The 20,749-nt window shown below is 48.1% G+C and overlaps 1 pseudogene; it reads left to right on the forward strand.

The window, feature by feature from the left end:
• Window positions 1–15,636, forward strand: part of LOC144180183 (uncharacterized) — a 56,397-nt pseudogene extending 40,761 nt beyond the window's left edge.
• Window positions 15,637–20,749: the final 5,113 nt, after the last annotated feature.

Below are 20,749 nucleotides of genomic sequence, written 5' to 3' on the forward strand. Positions count from 1 at the left end.
AATGCGGTGCATCCCAGCGACTATCCTCCACCTCTACCAAGCGGGCAGCTATAAGCGCTGCCCTTGGGTTCACTAGAGGAAATTATGGCCGGCGACGGGTGACCTTCCTGGAGTCACGATGCACCATAAAAGCTCTACAAATGCGATTCAAGTTGCGGAGTGCGCTTCTGTGTGTGATTTACAAAATACACATAGAAGCGGGGATTCCGGGAGATCATATATTCTTTTGAATCCGGCCTAGTCACTGTTGTATAAAAATGTGCTTCAAGATCCGATGCAACCGACAGCGCCGGTCACTTCCTACGCAGGACTACCCAGCTCATTTTCTTTTGAGAGGACTGCATGGGATTTATCTATCTACGTGGATTTACTGAGCGAATGCCGAAGCGAAAGTACCCCAATAACAGATGTCTAGCATTGCATGCCATTGACCGTCATTGTAAAATCCCCTTTCCATGCGGCGATGTATAAATGGCTTGAAGAAGTGCTGTATCGGCTAGTCGTCGACTTTGCTGGCAGCCGAAGTCTAAGTTTCAAATAGGTTAGGAGCATTCGCCCTTTGCCAGGTATGGGCCGTGCGCAAAACGTTTGCGCTGTATCTGCCCTCGATTCTGCTGCAAAAGCAACAGCAGGCAGCTCTTTGTCTCCTGCACGACGTGGGGACAGGCTTCAACTGTATCGCAGTCTTTTACAACGGGCCTACAGTGAGGACTCATGTGGGGGCAGAAGTTTTGCTGTGTTTTTCGCAGGATTATCGGCTAGAAAACGTTGCATATTTCTGGAATCGCAGCCCATATTTTTACACTCATTCACGTTGTCTTGTACATATTTTTGTTAGTTTTGCAACCACTGGTTTGTCCTCAGACTTTTAAATTTTATTCTCCCTTTTTAGAGCTTTCTCTCCGAAAGTTGCTTTCACCAATAAATCGCATTTTTTGTATTTTGTTTTCGTTCGCCCTTCTACTCATATGTTCATAATCTGTGTTATTCACCAAGCTTCACCAGCCACCATACCTGGCGCAAAAAACACTGCTGATAGGTGGACTGCCCTCTGCAAAAGTTATACAGCTGTTTCTTTCCTTCTTCCTCTACCACCCTCCCCTCTCTCTCCCTCCCTCCCTCCCTCCCTCCCTCCCTCCCTCCCCCCCCCTCTCTCTCTCTCTCTCTCTCTCTCTCTCTCTCTCTCTCTCTCTCTCTCTCTCTCTCTCTCTCTCTCTCTCTCTCTCTCTCCACGACTGCGAAGCCACAGCAACGAGCAATGTGCGGGCATCACCTAGCAACGGTGCTGTCTACTGCAGTTTTCCTCCCTTTAATGAGGCTGCTCTCGATTTACCCGCATATCCCGGAACGCGCGCGGCGTCCTAGCAACAGCAGGGGTCGCAGCGGAATCTCGGTATATAGGACGCCACGCGGTTACAGAAACTGAAAGAACAGTTACGGCGGTAGTAGAGGTGTGTGAAGTCACACCAGCTTGGCCTCACTTTCGAACACATCGTTGTGTCACTCCGTAATCGCCTAGTTTAATTGTAAACTTCAGCGCATGTTCCCCATTTAATCGAAAATTTCAGTGCGGATGTCTGATACCTAGAAAGAGCTTCGCGAGTAGGCGACAAACGTTTCAAGTTAACACAGAAAATACAAAGGGGAAAGAGCAAGCGTGATTGGTACAGTTCGGGCGCGAAGTGGCAAAGATGTCTCCGAATTAGAAGCTAACTCCTGAACAACAGAGCATTTTCTCCGACATGTCACCGTAACACCTCGAACACTAAAACTTACAGTCAGTCGGTATGTAAAAACAACACGCCATATATTTCGGTGGTTCTCTCAAATTATTGTTATTGTCGGCGTCTGTCTTCTCCCTTTCCGTTGTCTTTTGCATTGCAGAATCATCTTGACAATGCTTCATCTTGCTTTTCATGTTAAAAAAACGCACCTTCCCTATTGCACTGCTAGCGCACCTTATTTATATCTTTCACGTCACTTATCTTGTTACGACGTAATCAAATCTTCTGACTTTTCCTTGATAAATAACAGTGTCGACGTCTCGCCTGGCTGACTGAGCACTTTGCCCTGACATAGTAGTGTTGTTACATTGAGCAGGGAGTCCTAGGTATGCGAAGAGAAAGTTACCGTCTATTACTTCTAAGAAGAACCACCACATACCTTTCTTTTTAAGCGTGTTTTTCCTATGAAAAGCAAGTAGGTGGGCAACCTGAAAACATGAGTGCAGGTTGCCCATGCGTCCTGCACAAATCTTCGCGGCAAGCTAGTGAACGCTAAGGACAAGCTCCTAAAAGAAAAATACCGTGGTGTCGTTTAACAAGATCCTGTTCTATGACTGCAATTGCGTGTACGTCGGTGACACTGGAGAGTTCCCGAGACGCCTAAAGGAACACCAACATGATGTAAACAAAACGAGCGTCACCGCCAGTGCACTTGCCGAACACGTGGAAGCTCATAATCACAACATTGAGTGGGACAGAGCCACAATCGTAGCACAACAAAGAAACGCGACAACCTTACTCCTCCTGGAATCGCTTGTGATACAAGCGAAACCAAATACGATCAACAGGACAGAGGGCCACATGTCCGGTATTTACGCACGATCATTACGACACATTTTGTGAGCATAAAAACCACAACAACGGCTTACCTCGTCTCCTTGTGGTCATAGAGATTCTTAGTTAGTATACTAGAGAAGAAACTGCGCCTGGGAATCCATGTCCGCATGGGGGGAGGGGGGGGCGGTGAACGTGTGGGAACATCAGTGCTGCTGTCTTAGCATGTGTATCGGATTCTTAAGCGTTCTCTTTGGTTTGCTGTTTTCACTATGCATTGCTATGTCTACGAGGTAGCTGAAATAGTCGCAACTCGCTTCGCTTCTCTGGCTTTGTTTGTAAGCTCAAAATTGGCTCCATTTGCTCCTACTAAGACAGCCATGCATCATTGTCACTATGCAAGTGGGAGGACAATTGCCGGACAGCGACCGTCGGTATATATTTACATCAGCACAAACACACAATGTGGATACGCTAGTTTGTGGGAAGGAGAGTTCGCTTCCCGGTTATTTTTTGCAGTAGCAGTACATACGTTAACAGCGGCCGGACATCTTGACTGAGCAGGTAATTGGTCGCCGCGAAAGTTGTAGCAGACGGTCTGTGCACCGGTTCTTTGCGAAGGGGACGTTTTTGTAGGCACAAGCCGAAACCTATCAGAGCTTTTCAAACAGTATAATGTTTGAAATTTTAGCAAAATAAAATTGTTTTATGAGTCTTCTCCCAAAATGATACAGGATCGTTATTTACCAGCTTGGTCTGCAGAATAATAGGCACAACCATTCCGGCAGACTCTCAGTAGAAGGAATACGGTTTACTTTCAATTTCCTTAGCTTTAAAACAGCGTGTTTTATTTTAGACTAATACAATTACACACTCTTTGCATTTTTGTTGCACTGTATGCAGCCACTAAGATGGTTCAACTCAAGCCCATGATGAAACTAAGTTGAGGGTACGGTTGATGGTGGCCCATTACGACACAGACAGGCTTGGTGTGAGCCACTTAGACGCTGGCGCCTGATTCGTCTCTAATGTATCTTGTAAGGAACTCTATGAGTATCATCAAGTATCCTGTATGGAATCTAAAAAACTCAGAATTGTTCATTTGACTTGGTCAGAGACCGAACCTTCGCTATGAACATAAGACCTGACCAGATAGTCGTCCGTCGAACCCTGGAGTATGTCAAAACAAGTGACTGTGATTGTAAGGGGGGAAGTAGACGCTTGCGGACATTTTAGCCGCATGGTTTCTCGCTGTGTGCTCCGTGTGTCCTGTGTAGATGCGACGCATAGGGGGTCCACGTTGCAGCGTTGGACAGCGGAGGAACGGCGCTGGAACGATGGATCGGAGCGGCGCAGGCACCGCGTTTTATAGCGCGCACAACGTTGAGGGGACTGCGTAAGCCGGTCCCAGTCGATGACGACGTTAGCGTACTTGTAAAGTGGCGTGGGCTCTAGGTGTTTGAGCCAGAAGTGGATGTTGCTTCGCCGGAGAACGTTACACCGGTTATATGCGCAGCGCGCCCGAAGGAGAGGAAACCGCGGAAGAGAGAGTACTGCACATTCGCCGGCCCCAGCGCGTCTGCCGCGGCTATGACGCAACGTGACGCGGCTATGACGCAACGCAATCCAACACAATCCACTTTAATACAATCCAATCTAAATCCAATCCAAGGCAAGCCAAGCCAAGCCAATCCAATCCAAGCCAATCGAATCGAATCCATCCAATGCCCCTCGCGAGAGAGTGTTCGCTATCGGAGAGGAGAGGGGGTGAGCGGCGGAGAGCGCAGCTGGCGCGGCGAGGAGAATGGGGGAGGGGCGGACAACGCCGACAACGACGACGACGCCGGAGGGACAAGGCGAGTGAATCAGATGCTCTGCATCTAATAGGGGCGTCGTTTTGAAGCGACCTAGTAACGCCATGTAAATGCATGTGTTCTGTGGTTGGGGCGTCGATTTGAGGTGCGCGAAAAAGGAGAAGAGGCAGACTGAGAGTGCCTGGAGTTCCCCTGCAATAACAGCTCAATGCGAAACGCACTGGCCCCCGTCGTTTGGCGCGTCGCTTTGCACTTTCGTTGCAGGGCAACTCCAGGCACTCCCCGTGCGCCTCTCCTACTTTTCTCTGTGCCCAAAGCGACGCCCCAACCCGAGAACACATGGTGCTACCGCATCACTTCAAAACAACGCCCCTGTTTCGGGTAATCCGGCCCCAGATTGCCACTTCATTTCGGCCTCCCAGCTAACCACCCTCTACGAATTGATATTTTACAAAATATCATCATCATCATCACCACCAGCCTATCTACGCCCCATCTAGCGATTACCTTGGTAAGTACCTTGTAGACGACCGACAGTGAGCTGGTCGGCCTGTAATATTTCAAGTCCTTCATGCCACCTTTCTTATGGATTCGGATTATGTTCGCGTTCATCCAAGATTCCGGTACACATGTGGTCATTACAAATTGCATATACAGGTTTGCCAGTTTTCCAAGTACAATTTCTCCTCCATCATTCAAGAGGTCTGCTGTTTTCTGATCCTCACCAGGTGCTTTGCCCGCTTTCATTTCTTTCAATTCCTTCCTTACGTCTTCGGTCGTTACTGGGGGGATGTCTATCTCCTCTGAAATACTTTCTCGTCCGGCATTACCCTGGATGTCCCGCCTACTGTACAGTTCCCTATAGGGACCGGGCAGCTGAACGGGTGGCGCCACCACTCGGCGCTCCCCTTGTCAGTGGAATGAGCCGGTGCATTGGACTACACAGCCTCCGGTTGTTTTTTTCGTGTTTGCTTCGGTGCTTTGTGTGTTTTGGTGGCGTTGTAAGCAGACCTGTGAGATGAAACGAAGTCTAGACAGATGTGTTGGGTTCTTAGATGCAGCAATAACTACGTAATCTCGTTGGACACGTCTGAAGTTGGGTATCGGCTGCAATGGCATGATCGCTTTTTGCAGCGATCTGCGCTTGGCTCCAACCGTTCTGAGTACGAATAACTACTACTATTAGTAACATTTTCTTCTTGAATGCACTAACGGCTACGCAAACTTATTGGATGCTTGTAAGGTTGCGGAAGGGCTACATTGACACGAGCGCTTTTTGCAGCGCTCTGCGCCTCGCTCCGCGCTATCTGAGTAGGAATAAAACTATTAGCGATATTAGAATTCATTTCTGCCACTTTAAATTATCTTCAGTGGTTTCATTGAATACGGTTTCCACGCCAGCCTTAGCGCTGAGATACCTTTATACGTGTGTTAAATAGAAAGGCACCTGCATACGAGATTGATTACCGTGTAGCCGTAGAAATGTTGCGGTTGTTCACACTTTCTGTTACCGTGACCTTCGTACCTTCGGTTTTCATGAGCGACACTGTGACAGCATAGGAGCCTGAAAGCCAAAGTGGAAATCCCACGTTTGTGGTGGTCGTTTTATCAAGAGCCAAAGTTATTCACCAACTCAACAGCCGAAGCTGCAAACCACTCCTCCAGCCCTTCCCGTTTTACCACCTGCGTAGAATAAAGGCTGGCACCTATAGTTAAAAAATTTGGTAGTTTTAACATCAGCGGGTGTTTTTTCATGAGAGCTCGCTTCTGGGCTAGTTGGTACATTATTTCTTGCAAAAACACTGCGCTAAATTGAAATCGTCTCGTAATTTAAATTTAGCGCAGTGTTTTTGCAAGTTTTTTTATGCTTGAGTAGTCTTTACAGAGTACCCAAAAAAATCGTGTGATGCCTGGTGAAGACACCAAAAAAGCGCGACTAGTTGCCTAAAATATGGGTGCCTGAGCCCAAGTCCTCCACCACAGACACATTTCCGACACGCTGGACAAAGTTTAGATGTGGACAGGGGGCATGGAAGTTCACAATTAAACAGCAAAATCATCTAGCCCCCCGTCTCATGATTATGATGGTTGAACACAAAGCTTTCTTCGTGCGAAATCGAATGGGAAATGGTAAAAGTCAAAGACGCTGCGATCAAAAGACCAAACTGCGTGCTGGTCAAATTCGACGCTTAACTAGTCAAAGTTTAAATCCATAAGGCAACCAAGGAAACCCATACAATAGAGCTTTGCTATAAACCATCATCGCCGTTAGACGGAGGTGTGCATGATTTTTCAAGCGTAGGTGGCAGCTTGTAAACCGACCGCAGCATTCAGTTGTGAAGCGGAGTACAGGTTTCGGGCACCCTCCTGTTTGTACATTGTAATGTCCGGCCCTACATTCCAAACCCACGACGCTGCTTTAAGTGCCAGCGGTTCGGGCACGGAAGCAACTCCTGCCGTGGTCGTCTGACCTGCGCAAAGTGTGCTCACCATGATCATCCATCTGATAATTGTCCATCGTCAACCCTCACCTGTGCCAACTGCCAGGGACCCCATGCCGCCTACTCTCGAAAGTGCGAGAAGTTTAAGCAGGAGAAGGCGATCAATAATGTGAAGGTCACTGAGAACATCACCTTCCCAGAGGCGCGGAAGACGTTCGCCTCTTTTCCTCTGGGGAGGTACGCCGACGCGGCTCGCCGGAGGGCGGAGCGGCGTCTGGTGTCAACGGGGACGCAGTTCAGCGAGTCTGACTTGGTCCCTTCGCCCCCCCCCCCCCCTGGGGTGCCTCAAGCAGCCCAATCCTTCGCCACGCCGCTTGCTGAGGCAGCCGCGGTTGTGGTGGCAACCTCTTCTGTAGTGACCGGTGCCGCTCCCGCCTCTGCCTCCCCGTCGTCCAGTGCGTTGGAGAGTGCCGACCGGATGGACACCGCGGGCCCTGCATCGGCTCCCACCGCCACCGCACCTCCCGTGCCACCTTTGGTGTCCCGGACGCCCTCGGCGGTGGCGGCTCAAACGAAGGGCACCCGAAAGGGGGCCAAGTCCGGGGGGCCTGGTCCGCCGGGCACCCTTCTGGCATCCGACGAGGAGATGGATGTCGCGCCGTTCCTGCCTGCAACGCAGCGCAAGGAGCCGCATACGATGTCCAAGCCGACTGAAAGGCCTAAAAATCCTAGAATAACAGCCCCGAAAGACGACACATGAACAAACACACACACACACACACACACACACTCCAGTTATTCTTAAATTTAAATAATGGGAACCGAAAACATCATCCAATGGAACTGCAGAGGCCTCCTTAAAAACTTTGACGATGTGTATGACATGCTGCATGCCAATCAGCCAAGTATCATGTGTCTCCAGGAAACCCACCTCAATTCTAAACAAACAAATTTCTTAAATAGGTACATGGTATTCAGAAAGGACAGTTTTGGCTGCACACACTCTTCAGGAGGTGTGGCAATTGTCGCCCAGAAATCCTTAGCCTGCCACCCTGTCACTCTGAACACTGTCCTTGAGGCTGTAGCAATCCGTACGATTATATTTAATAGGTTGATAACGGTATGCTCCATTTACATTCCTCCTGATCATGCACTTTCGAGATCTGACTTCGAGGCGCTGGTCGACCAGCTGCCCGAACCATACATCCTAACAGGCGACCTTAATGCGCACAACTCTCTTTGGGGCTCCTCTAGAATGGATGCCCGAGGTCGCCTGATAAAGAAATTCCTTACATCTTCAGGAGCAGGCCTTTTCAACAAAAAACAGCCTACATACCATAACTTAGGACACAATACATACTCACATGTTGACTTGGCTATTGGTTCTGCAATTCTCTTTCCATGTCTTGAGTGGGGCGTGGGCACGGACCCATATGGTAGTGACCACTTCCCCACTTCCCTAACGTACATAGGTAAAGGCCCATGCAGTCCATCTTCCCATAACAGGTTTAATGAATCAAAAGCAAACTGGAGTACATTCACAGAAACATCTAAACTACACCACACAACCATAAAACACCTACACGGGGAGGAAGCAGCCCAACTCTTCCCGGCACATATACTCGACGCCGCCGAAAAGTCCATGCCCCAGGCCTCCAGTGCGTCCCGCAACCCAAGGGGTCCCTGGTGGAACGAGGACTGTAGGCGGGCGCGAGAGGCCCAGAACAAGGCGTGGGGTGTCCTTCGCCGGTACGCCACGCCAGATAATCTCATTTCCTTTAAACGGGCAAAGGCTCTTGGGAAGGTGTGCGTCGTTGAGGCGAAAAGGGGGAGTTGGCGCGCCTTCCTCACTTCCATCAACTCGTACACCGACACTCACAAAGTTGGGACACGAATACGCAAGCTAAAAGGACAACAGACATACAGCCTGCCCCTGGTTAGCACAACAGGGGACACACTCGAAGACCAGGCCAACACGCTTGCACAACACTTCGAACACGTGTCCAGCTCAGCACACTACACCAACACATTCATTAAACGCAAAGCATCATGTGAGAAGAAGTCCTTGAGAGACAGTAATAAGTCGAACTCATCTTATAACACCCTCTTTTCACTTCATGAGCTGAAGGTCGCACTCGCTACTTGTAAACCTTCAGCTCCAGGTGCAGACAGGATTTCATACACAATTATACAACACTTACATGCAGACACGCTTGAAACACTTCTTCACCTCTACAATAAAATATTTCTTTCGGGGCACTTTCCACGCTCTTGGAGGGAGGCCATAGTAGTGGCTTTCCTAAAGGAAGGAAAGGACCCTTCCTCTCCTGCTAGTTATCACCCCATTGCCCTGACAAGCTGCCTGTGTAAGCTCTTCGAGAAGATGATAAACAGGAGACTTGTGAACTTCTTAGAGTACAATGGTCTTCTCGAGAGCTGCCAGGCAGGCTTCAGGGCGGGCCGATCTACCAACGATCAACTCGTTGCATTAGAGTCTTATTTCAAAGATGCTTTCCTCCACAAGCAGTACTGTATGACAGTCTTCTTTGATCTTGAAAAGGCGTACGATACGGCTTGGCGTTACGGCATCCTTAGCGACTTGAAGTCCTTTGGCATGTCGGGTAACATGATGAACACGATTGCCAGTTACCTGTCTGAAAGAACGTTTCGCGTGCGAGTTGGTACTGCACTTTCTAGGGTTCATGTGCAGGAAAATGGCGTGCCGCAAGGTGGAGTTTTGAGTTTCACTTTATTTATTGTAAAAATTAATTCTCTTCGGAAGGCGCTACTACCATCGATTTCATGTTCAGTTTATGTGGACGACGTTTAACTCTCTTTCAAATCGTGTAACTTGTCCATCTGCGAGCAGCAAGTCCAGCTTGGTGTGACAAGCTTGCGACTGGGCAGATAGCAACTGTTTTAAATTTAGTCCAGGAAAGTGCACTTGTGTTTTGTTTTCCAAGAGGCGTGGCATTTGGCCGGATCCAGACATTCAACTCCACGGTGTCTCTATTCCTGTAAAAAAGGAACACAAGTTCTTAGGTATTATCTTTGACGAAAAGCTCACATTCATCCCACACATAAAACAACTAAAACATAAATGCTTAAAAACACTGACTATCGTGAAGGTTCCCTCGCACATTTCTTTTGGTGCTGACAAACAACTTGTTTAACGTGTTTTTACCAGCCTAATAGGTTCAGGATTGGACTATGGTAGCATTGTCTATGGGTCAGCCACTAAAACATCCCTCAGAATGGTGGACCCTGTGCTTCATCTAGGGCTCCGCTTGGCGTGTGGTGCCTTCCGAACTAGTCCAGTTGAAAGGCTGTATGTAGAGTGCAACAAATGGAACCTACAACGTCAGCGAGCATACACAGACATCCTTTATGCTTTTAAAATTTCACCCATGCCTCACCATCCTTTTAAATCAGTTTTTCATGATACCTCCATGACATAACTCGTTTTAAATCGACCATCGTTCTCTGCGCCCTCCTCTTACAGAGTTAGAGAGGAAGCGTCAGAGCTTTCTGTCTCCTTTTTAGGCACCATCCAAAGTTCTCTAACAGATTTTATAGCACCATGGCATCTCCTCCCTGTGTCATGCGACACATCTTTCACACATGTAAATAAAAACCGAGCTCCCACATGTGCAATTCAGCAGCACTTCTTGTATTTGCAGGAGAAGTATCAGTGTTCTCAATTTTATACGGATGCCTCTAAGACTTCCACCTCTGTGTCCTGCGCTGCGCATGGACCCGGCCTTCATGTCACCGAAACTGTGAATTGTTATACTAGCATCTTTACGGCAGAGGCTAATGGTGTACTTCTTGTTGTTAATCATATACTTCAAAGCCACATCCCACAATCCATTATCTATACAGATTCACTCAGTGTTGTGCGGGCGTTGTCGTCAACAAAGTCTCCAAAAAATCACGTTATAAATCTAATAGTAAAGGGTGTTATGTCTGTGTATGTCCACAAATTTGAACTAGTCCTTCGCTGGGTCCCTGGCCACTGTGGTATAGCCGGGAACGAAGCAGCGGATCGAATAGCTGCTGCTGCTACACTCTTGAATACAGTCGACATAACCACATTACCCTACACCGACGTGAAACCACACATCAGACAACAACTTCGCAAAACATGGCAAACACACTGGAACGAACAAACAGACAACTAGTTACACGTAATAAAACCACACTTGGGACCATACACCACCGACACACGTAATAGACACACTGAAGTCGCCTTGGCTAGATTACGGATAGGGCACACTCATGCAACGCAGTCGCACCTTCTCACGGGGTTTCCAAGAGCTCTGTCCAGCAGGTGCGGAGAGGCCCTATCCGTGATCCACATCCTTATACAATGTAAGGCACTTGACCCAACACGACACAAATACTTCCCACAACTACACACGCGACATATTCCCCCACACCCGTTATACTTTTTAGGAGACGAAGCCATGTTTTCTATTAAACGCGTTTTCGAGTTTCTTACCGACGTAAAATTTTTACATCTCATTTCTTATCATGCATGTTGGCAACCTGGCCCTTTACACCAGTCATCTTCATTACGTTGTGTTTTATTTTGTTTATTTTTACTGAAATGTTGTACTTTTACGTCCATGCCACTTTCATGTAATCACTATTGTTTGGCGCTCTTTGCCCTTAGTCGGCCTCGCGCCATTAAACTCCAAACATCATCATCATCATCAGCGACGCGACAGAACCGGCTGTCGCTCGGACCGTGGAAACCAAGCGACGCACGACGCGACGAGCAGCAATGACGGGCGGCGTGTTGTGGAAATTTAGACAGGAGTGACGAGACCCGTGACAGAGATCACGATGGCAAACCTCGCTGCTCGTCGCCGTAGAACGCAACGCATCGCTGTAGAACGCAACCGCAGGACCCGCAACCCAGTGCTGCAAATCCGCACGACGCATGATGCTCATCCAGACCGCACAGGCAGGAGTGAGTATCGCCCCCACGCTGGGACGATACTTATCCAGGTCTCAACATTGAACCCTCCTCTACCCCTTGCGATGGAAACGAGCGTCGGGGCGGCGTGTGGTCCTCTATCTCTACTGCTTGGTGCACGTTAAACAGTCCAGGCTAGCAGTCCTACGTGCTGGATAAATCGCTTATGTACTGCACGTGAGCCATATCACCAAAATATCTAGCAGGCTTCTCGCGCTGTCTAAAGACTGAATGACAAAGTTTACATTTTGGCTTCAACCATCTAAAAATGATTACTTTGGAAATTTAAGGCAAACCATCAGCATTGTTTGACGTCGACCATCCTGACTGGGCCCCAAGCCTGAATTTAGGGTACAAGGGAAAGATCCTGACAAAAAAATTCCCTCGCACTTCCCCGAGGGGGAGAGTGTGTAAGTGCAAATGCACGGTTGTTGATTGCGCGATTACGGTGGATATCGTGATCTTGGAGTGGAGAGGAGGCGCCCAACACCCGCAGTCACTGAGCGGAGAGAGGAGGAGGGGAGTAGCGCCCGCCGTTACGGCGAGGGCTACACGAGCGCCCTCACGCGTCGGAATGCGGAGCGCCCGCTACGCGAACGAGAGCTCTCCCGCCCGAAGTGGAGAGGAGGCGCCCAACACCCGCAGTCACTGAGCGGAGAGAGGAGGAGGAGAGTAGCGCGCGCCAATCTCCCCCCGTTGCTAGGGAAGACGAGGAGGAAGACGAGGAGCGCGCGCACCCGCAGCTGTTGCTATGCGGACGACGGCGGCGGACGATTCAGGCTCGCTTAAGAAGTGCATTCGCACTTAAAATGGCTCGTACATAAACATGCTGCGAGTTAAAGGATGGATCCTGGTTAAAAGAAGATTAGCACGAAGTAAGATGTTTCTGCTTACTCCGCAAGTAGGTACAACCGTCGCAAGGCGAGAAGAGCTGCTTCAAGTGAGAGGACGCTGCAAAGTATGTTGCCACCTCACTTTGCTGAGAGAGTGTTCAAATTCACCCTCTTATAATTCCCGTTAATTGGTTCGGATTTCTCCTTTGATGACACGGCAGCTAGCGGCTCTGGAACTTCGACTGCTCAAGACCGCCCTCCTGCTGAAGACGGCCCCCCTGTTGAGGGCAGCCTTTCTGCTGAAGATGGCCTCCCTGCTTAGGACGTCGAAATTCAACAGGGCGGTAACCCTGCTCCATCGGATGGCCAAGTTGAGCAGCTTGTGTTAACTAGAGGTATGTTTCCTGTTGGAAATCAAGATTGTAGCAACTCTGGTTGTATGAAACGTCCGGCCAGGCTGCCTGCACGTTAAGCATTTCTGACCATCACACTTGAAAGTGGCCAACGGCACTCAGTAATGCAAGAGGCGCTCCGCCTTTTTCATGAAAGGACAGTGCTAAGGTATGTGCATGGGGGGGGGGGGGGGGGGGTAGAGGCTTTTTGGTCGTGGCAAGCAGCCATGACCATCATGAGCGGGTTGAACCAGTCCATTGTGTTGTTCTACGAGCCGGGTAGCTGAAATGAAAAGCCAACAGCAGTGCCAAATGAAAAGTGGCGTTGGATTTCATTTATTGGAGCCTGCCTCGGAGAACGACGTGGCACATCGGTTCAGCACAGTCATTAATTGGCGTTATTGTCGCGCGCCTCCGCCCGAAAAACCCTGCACATACCTTTTATGCTGGTTTTTAAAAAAGACGGGGTGCCCCTTACACGGCTGAGTGCCCTTGGCCACCTGGTGGACGAGATGGCTTTGGATGATAGCCTGCCAGCGACCTGTTGGGATGTTTCAAACTACCAGAGCATTCACTAACTTGTGCTCCCCAAACCTTCCTGCAACAGTCCAAGTAATAGACGATTATTCTCCAGGAACGCAGGCAGATGACGGCTCGCGGGAAATTGTTGACCGTCTGAAACATGAGGTCAAACGACTGCGGGTGGAACTCTATACCCTGCGAGAAAGCCTCAACGCACGGTGCCTAACGTATGCTGCCTTCCGGAGGGACGACGAACTAACCAAGTTATATACTGGGCTGCCAAACTTCCAACTCTTGGATGCCATTTTTACGCTTGTGAAGTGGCTGGTGAAGGGACAGCTCCATTAACGCCTTGCCTAATTTCCATGGGTATGTGGTAACCCTGATCCGCCTCCGGCTGAATGTGCCTGTCCGGGACTTGGCATTGCGGTAACGTATTTTGGTTACTTGTAAGAAAGCATGTTCACATTGTGTGTAACAACCTGTATTATAGGTTTGACGTCTCCGAAGCGACTGTCTCAAGAATCGCGATGAAGTGGATTGACGGCCTCTACTTCGGCTTGGAGAGGCTGGTCAGGTGGCCGACAAGGGAGCAGCTGAAGCGCACCATGCCCATGCGCTTCCGCGTTGCCTTCGGAACAGCTGTCGCAGTCATTCTGGACTGCTTCGAGATTTTCATCGAGCGTCCGACCTCACACCATGCCCGATGCCTCACATGGAGCCAGTACAAGCACCACAACACAGTGAAATACTTAATTGCGGTTGCGCCTCAAGGAACAGTAACTTATATTTCAAGGGGTGGTGCGGACGATCCAGTGACAAGCTCATCACTGAAAGCTGGGGGATTCTCGGTAACCTGCGGCCTGGTGACTTGATCCTTGCTGACAGAGGGTTCACCATTGCGGAGTCGGTTGGCCTCTGCTCTGCTCGACTCAAGATGCCCGCATTCACCAGGGGACAAGCCCAGCTAACTCCTCGGCAGGTGGAAGCCACAAGGAAGCTGGCCAACGTGCGTATTCATGTGAAAAGAGTGATAGGACTCCTCAGAAACAAATATATGATAACTTAGAGTATCGTGCCTGTAGACATGCTCTCTGCAGTTCATGAAGATGATGCAACAACACTTGACAAGATAGTTTTCGTTTGTTGTGCTTTGACGAGTGCTTGCGGCTCTGTCATACAATTTGACTAACTCTGGGCGTGTGTGCGACTTGGAAGATTGCTTTCACTTAAATATCTGCGCGGCAGTCTTTTTTGTCGAGAACCATACTCCTTCTCCAGATTTTTATGCTGTGTATGCCTGTTTTGAGAGTGAATGTGGCATGTGGTAGATTTCGCTTTTTTTTATTTCGAGCTGCAATGAACGCCTTATATGTGGGGTTCGAAGCATTCGGTTTTTATTTTCTCAAAATTTGGCATACTTGTTTCGGTGGCTCTTTTAAAATTCATTCTTTTTTTGCAGTGTATCGTATTCCCACAGCAGTTTAACATTTTCAGTGAATATGAAAGAAACACTGTCAGAATTTATGTGCTCTTCAAGGCGCGCTGCAGCTCTTATATGCGCACTAGTTATTGACAATGTGTTGCTTATTGCAATTATTTTCAACAAATTAAGTAATTGCTCGTTGATGTGCATCGTGGCCACTTACGCGATTGCTACGACTGTCATGATGTTTTATGTTTTGTTTTAATTTTTGTGGGCGAGTAATTAATGCACGGTCTCAATTGTTTCTATTGCCGTATTTTGCAATAAAGGTATGTTTCTTATTAGGTACAATTTTCTTGTAAAAACGCTTTAAGTGTTCCTATCAATACCTTGTTGAGAATTAACCCGGTATTTGGACAGAAACAAATGCCCCTGAATTCGTAGCAACAAATCAGTTTTGAGTTTGAGTGGGGAGCCCTAATTATGAGGAGTAAATAAACATTTTGCTTTGTTTTGCACGCAGTTTTTTATTTGCAACCTTTGCATACCCATTCACCCTGTGGTGCTTTCTTCATGCCGATGCTTGCAAAGGGGTACCATTTTCGTTTGCATTGCGGATTGTCGCACATCCCCATCTTGCCATACTCTGGCCCATTTCAGAGACAGTAGACATCCTTATTTTCCACGTTCTCATTTGTCTGGTGCTGTACAGAATGCGACGTATATTTGTATCGGAGCTCTGGCAACAGTACACGCTTGAAAAAGTGAGTGCACTTCAGGAACATCTGTCACAAAAGTCATCGTCTAGAAAGATTCTTTCAATAAAGATCTCCTTTGTTGTCCAGACAACATAGTCTCCATACTTCACCTGGCGCACAGACATCTGCATTTGTACTTGCCAGAAATGTGCATGCTTTCGCTTCAGTTGAAGGGCATATCCATCGGGTAGAATGATACTGCTACTCTTACAGCAAGTGAGCTCTATTATGGTACAGTCTCGCAGACTATATGGGCACTTCACCTCGAGTACCCCTGTGCCACAGCAATCACAACTCACAACTCCATCAGGTGTAGCTGCAAGGAACTGGTGATCGAAGCTGATGTGCACGCCTGATTCGTTACACTTGAAATTCGCATGCCGACTAGTCATTGCTTCGACATACTGTGCTCTTGCACGGGGTTCATTGTCGATGCCCCAAGTTGTCGCTACTGTGGTGAAGGTACCTTAACTGGGATAACATATTCTTTGCACCAGGCTTGGTGAAGGGTCTTCGATTGATGTGGAGCAGGCCGCTTTCGCACATGACGCAGTCACCCTTCAGGCACGAAACGAAAACCACTTCCTACATGAAGACAGGGCTCTCTTTTCTTCTTCGATAAGGAGTAGAACCTGCACAAAGAGAAAAACTAGGAAAGCGTCATTAACATCACAGTCCCATAGATCATACCTCCTGTTCAACTCTGATTCCCCTTGCAAATTTGTCGCATTCCTCGGAGACTTCTTGCCATGACGGGGCTGCACAGTCGTTGAACAAGGTGCACGGAAGTGCGGACTTGTACATTGCGGCTGTCGGTATGTAGGACTCTGCATAGCCATCAACAAACGAAAGAAAAGCTGGTTTTAACTTTGATGCTTGAGCGTCGTCCAAAAACCTGTTCCACTGCTCATCAGTTGGTCTCAATGGGGCTGGTCTTTGCCGGCGTAGTTCCAGAGTTGTTGATGGCTTTCCCTCATCCATTTGCCTTTTCTTAGTTATTGCAGACGAGAAGTCAACCTTTGCTCCGCCACTTGAAGGTAGAACAGGATTGCACCAATATGAGAGCACGCCTCCCCGAGACCAGCCATACAGGTACAATGAGCCACAATAACTTCATCGTCTTGCTTCACTAGTGCCCATGGCTGCAGGCATGCTTCCCTTGTACTTTGGGAGGGGTTCACCTACAAAATATAAAGAGAAATATTTTACTACATCTAGCAACCTTTCAATGTAGATACTGCATACAGATGTTCTAGTGTGCAATAAGTGGCTCCCGGTGTACCAGTCGAACCTGCTCCCGCATCTGAAAATCTTCTTACGTGCACAGAACTAGCACCTCAGTGCCGCCGCCACCCCCTCTCCTTCTACCTCGTTTGACGGATTGCCCAAGTCGTCCTACAACCTTCAGTGAATGCCTGACAGGACTTCGCGAACAACCACCCGCAACATGCAATTTACTTATGGTTAGGCTGGAAGTCTCTTACCTTGCCAATCACGACAACGTCGCTGTTTTGAAGGACTTTCTGTCGCGGTTCTTGAACCCATCCTCTTGTCAAATATTTGTGTGATTCCAGTGACTTGTGCGCCTTGAACTGCTCTCGCGTGATGAAGCTTGTCTTGCCGACAAGATAGTCCTTCACGTCGCACTCCTCCACTTTGGGGTACGCGCTCGTGTCTGTCACGGTCTCGTCGACTGACAGCGAGAGCGGATCCTTGCCACCGCACATAAGCACCTTCTCGTAGCGCGACCGCACCGACGCCGGCAACTTCCGCGCGTAATCGCTCAACATCGTTGATTCGCGTGGACACATTGTTTCAATGAATTTCTGCAGACGCGCGGGGTTCGAGTGATGTGCTACGCCGTATCGCAACCGCGTGCCGCGTGCATGAACACGGCGGAGCCAACCACCAGCATGGCGAACGTGGAACGGGGCGCCGCCCCTTTCCTAGAGTGACGTCACTTGCAAGGCATGTATTTATTCTATTAACGATTCCCGATTACTGTAGTAAGAGCATTTCTGTGAAATTAAACACGTTTCAGCCGTAGGTATTGAAGTTACGGAAGCGTCGTCCGCCACAAGTTCGATTTTGAGGTAAATCTTCGAAGACACCCCAAACTTTGTCTTTCGCTTGTGCACGACGTCGACGCCGTTTCGTCATCAACTGCCAAAGGCCAGTGCCGCAGCATTCTAGATCGGTTGCACACACCGGCTTTGTGGGAGCATTGTGGGAGCATATACTCCTCGATTCGCGAAACTGCTTGCAGGCAAGAAAAACGTGCATGAAGCAACAAACTTTCACTTCCAGCTTGACTTCCAGCTTGACGCATTGAGCGTCGTCTGCTATTTGTAAATACTGATTATGGGCGTAAATAACACACATGGCATGCCTTGTAAAGGTCACGTCCACGCTCAAGATTTACCGATCTGAAAAATGCACGTGGGGTTACGTATGCTTTGCAGGCCGCACTGCAGAAAAACAACAGCAAACCATGTACAACTACGCTACGCTGACCGCCCCCGGCATTCAAATGATGAGCGGTTCGCCACGGGCGGCGCTGTTCGCTGAAACGACGCTGGTGCCATACAACGGCCGCCCGGTCCCTATATAACTCCTCGGCTACTGTCACTATTTTATCCTTATTTGTGATGACATTGCCTTGCTTGTCTTTAGGTGCATATATTTGATTTTTCCCCACGCCAAGACGCCTCTTCACTGTTTTTAGGTTACCTCCAGTCTTTACAGCGTATTCGATCCTCTCCATATTACACTTCCGTAGGTCAGCTGTCTTACGCTATTGATTAAATTCGACAGCTTAGTTAGTTCTATTCTGTCAGCTGGAGTGTCATGGTTTGCCGTTTCCTAGTTAGGTCTTTCGTCAACTGGGAAAGTTTACCACTATCCTGTCTAGCCATCGTGCACCCGACGTCTACTGCACGCTCCGTGATAATGCGTGTAACGTTGGCGCTTGCTTCCTGTGTCGTAAGCTCGGCTTCCTCGGTAAGAGCAGAGTATCGGTTCTGCAGCGCGATCCTGAATTCTTCTACTTTACGCCTTACTGTTAGCTCATTAATCGGCTTCTTTTGTACTAGCTTGTTACGGTCCCTCCTCAAATCTAGCTTAATTCGAGATCTTACCATACGATGGTCACTACACCTTACCCTTCCGAGCACTTCCACAGCCTTCACGACCCCAGGGTTATCGCATAATATGAAGTCTATTTAATTTTTATCCCCATTCGGGCTCCCTACGACCACTTCCGGTTCTCCCGTTTGCAGAAGGTATTCATTATGCGTAGGTTATTCCGTTCTGCAAACTCAACTAGTAGGTCCCCCCGCTATTTCTACACCCCAGACCACAGTTCCCAACTGCCTTGTCTCCAGCCTTATGCTTGCCTACTCTGGCATTGAAATCTTCCCTAACAACGGTATACTGTGTTTTTACTTTATCCATTGCCGATTCCACATCTTCATAGAAGCGTTCCGCTACCTGGTCGTCGTGGCTGGATGTGGGCGTATACCCCTGTACCACCTTGAGTTTGTACCTCTTATTTAGCCTAATTACAAGACCTGCTGCCCTTTCGTTAATGCTATAGTATTCTTCTTTGTTACCAGCTATGCTTTTATTGACTAGAAATAACACTCCAAGTTCCCTTGGGTCCACTAGACCATGGTAACATAAGACGTGTCACGTTTCAGCACCGTAGAGGCTTCAAATGTCCTCCTAACCTCACTCAGCCCTATGACATCCTATTTAATGCCAGTTAATTCCTCGAACGCCTCTAGACTCGCTTCACTAGATAAGGTTCTCGTGTTGAACGTTGCCAGATTCAGATTCCACAATTAAAAACCCCAAAAAACGCGTGGCTTCTAACGCGCGTTGCGAGTTTCACTCTAAACAAAAACAAACCGGAGAACTTAATCTGAAATAAAACTGCCGAGCTACGGCTTAGCAAATCTTGTCAAGATATAAATTACGCTACGTACACGTAGTCCTCTAGCGCTGTTCACTGAATTGAATGAAATTTTTGATGTTTTAAATCACCTGTTTCGCGTGTACAATCCAATAAAAAAATAATAACAAAGAACGCATACAGCACGTGACTGATCAAGTTGCACATCAATTTTATGGATGCCATTTTATTTTCACGACTTCATCAGTGCATTTTCGACACGCGTTTTTATTACTTAGTCGAGTGCTCTTTGAAGTAAACGCTGTGATTGGCGGTTCCCTTTGTGCTCTGAATAAGACTAGTACTTTTCTACGATCGGGAATTATGCTCGGGCATTGCTTCATGCATGGCACTGGATTCGAAATGAAGCCTTAGTATTAGGTTTTCGGCTCTGTTGAAAGGCACGTGCGGCAAGATTTTTTTTAGTAGCCCCTAATTATCCTGGCGGAGTTACCGCTTCCCTAATATGTGCGCTTCAGGAAAGTTAGACTAAGGAGACTTGCATACGGCTGCAAGGGCACGTGTACAAAAGCTTGCTGGCAGGCTAATCTTTTGTAATAGAAGAAGCTGTAGGCACGGCTCACCTTAGGTTTATTACCGTAGGAATAAAGAAAACAGGACAAAATAGTAATATAGTAAACGTCGTATAGTAGTAATAATAGTAGTAGTAATATAGTAGTAATATAGTTATAGTATATAGTAGTAATATAGTTAAATAGTAAACGTCGGTCATGATCGGCATCGATCATGACCAAGCGTTTGATATAGTAAACGTTGCCGGACACAGTGATACAAACATTGTAAAATACCATAGTTGGTGCTTGTTGGCGGCTTTCGAAAGGAATACGAACACATATAAGAGCCGGGAAATTTTGAAGCAAAGCTTTCTACGCCTCAGTGAAGGGGACCGTGCTGTCGCGAAAAGCACAGGAGAAAAGCCAAAATTACAATTTTTTTTTCACAAAGTGATCCTGATGATAACTGACGGCACATCAACAGCCTCAATGAAAAACTCTTTCGGTATTTGCAATTCAACTTTAGTTCCTCGCGTTATGAAGGCGTCGGTCTAACT

Source organism: Haemaphysalis longicornis, unplaced genomic scaffold (assembly GCF_048455015.1).
Source record: "Haemaphysalis longicornis isolate Haplotype H1 unplaced genomic scaffold, Haemaphysalis longicornis Haplotype H1 scaffold_4, whole genome shotgun sequence".
NCBI classification, from domain to species: domain Eukaryota; kingdom Metazoa; phylum Arthropoda; class Arachnida; order Ixodida; family Ixodidae; genus Haemaphysalis; species Haemaphysalis longicornis.